General features: G+C 43.1%; 1 protein-coding gene across 1 annotated transcript in view; it reads left to right on the top strand.

The window, feature by feature from the left end:
* Window positions 1-1,488, top strand: part of EGR_03863 (hypothetical protein) — a gene marked incomplete at both ends in the record, with an annotated part of 7,044 nt that overhangs the window by 4,851 nt on the left and 705 nt on the right. The gene's annotated exons all lie outside the window — the stretch shown is intronic.

Here is a 1,488-nt window from a genome sequence, read left to right as displayed (position 1 = left end):
ATCTTCCCTCCCGACTGATATTTTTGCACTGCCTCAAATGACTTAGTAGGTGATCGGCGTGATCTCCAGCTTCTCGGGACTGCACACGGTAAAGAATGACTCCAGTGCATCACAGTCTTTAGCATGAACTTGATGAATCCGGTAGTGGACTATTAACAACAGTGCCAGGGATTACTGGAGAACTAGCAGTAGCCGGGCTGACTTCTGTTAAAATTAAGGAACGTTTTACACACCTCGACTTGACTAATCCTCTCCTTAATACGGACGAATGACGCCACCAAACTGATAACCCCATCGATAGGCAGCTAGGAGGCAGCAGTGGTAGCAGGGCCATCAGTAGTAGTGTTCTCGATAACAGCAGTGACGAGCACTCATCCATGTTGTCAGGAATTTGAGCCTCCCAAGGCAAAAAAGAGTACACGGAGGCAGCCATTTAGAGGGTGGTAGCCATATTTAGGAGAAAAATTTGATAATATACACCCACAGTGAGGAACAAACGATCAAAGACTTAACTATTGTGCGCCTCCACAAAAGAGATGCTGCCTGCGCTACAGCTGAGTGCCACACTGCGTCATAAAAAGAAGGCAGAGATGTGGGCGATTGCGGAATAAAACTCGCCTAAATGTTGTTAATAGGAAGTCACCTGATGACATCCACTCCGAATGGTTGTGGGCACCCTTCTTCATGCCTATCTACAAGTTTTACAGGATTTATACAATTTTTTGGACAATCAGAATTTAGCTCAAAAGCTATTGCACTGTTCTCTTCAGTCTTTACAAAATTAGACTCTTATTGCTGTTAATCCTCTCCTTTCCAATATACCTTAGGGAATGGGTAACTGCATCTGTCTATGTAATTAAATATTACACTTACTATTTGACTCTAATTAAGAGTAGTGGATCGATGTTTAGTTAAGAAAGTGTGTTCTCCACTCCTAAATCTTTCTCGATGTGCAGTGATGCATAGACTTGAGAAAGCTAAACACAGAAACGAAGAAGGACGCCTTCCCAATATTCCACATAAACAAATCACTTGACTCTCTGCATGGATCAAAGTGATTCTCTACCTTAGACGTTAGAGTAGGATACCGGCAAGAGAAAGTGCCAAATAGAACGGAGAAAAGGAAGCTTTTAATCAGCCAATAAGGACCTATAAATTTTACACAATGCCCATAAGACTCGCCAACACAGCAGCTAACTTCAAACACCTTATGCAAACCGACTTAATTATCTTATTTCTCAAGCACTGCCCAATTTAACTGGATGCTCTCATCTTCAGTAGAGATATTAGAGGGCACAACGCCAACCTTAGACTTGTGATAGACGGTATGCAAGATAAAGGCTTGACCCGGAACCTCCGGGTTTGCCATTTTCGGTGGCTGTTGGTCAACTTCTTGGACATAATGCCTTGTCAGATGGGATGGCACTCACCGAAGACGGTACGTGACAAGTAAGGACATGGCCAAGACTAACCAATTAAACGGAACTT

Source organism: Echinococcus granulosus, assembly GCF_000524195.1.
Source record: "Echinococcus granulosus chromosome Unknown EG_S00022, whole genome shotgun sequence".
Taxonomy (NCBI): Eukaryota; Metazoa; Platyhelminthes; class Cestoda; order Cyclophyllidea; family Taeniidae; genus Echinococcus; species Echinococcus granulosus.
The sequence above is the reverse complement of the archived record's forward strand: the minus strand, read 5'-3'. Positions and strand labels throughout refer to the sequence as shown.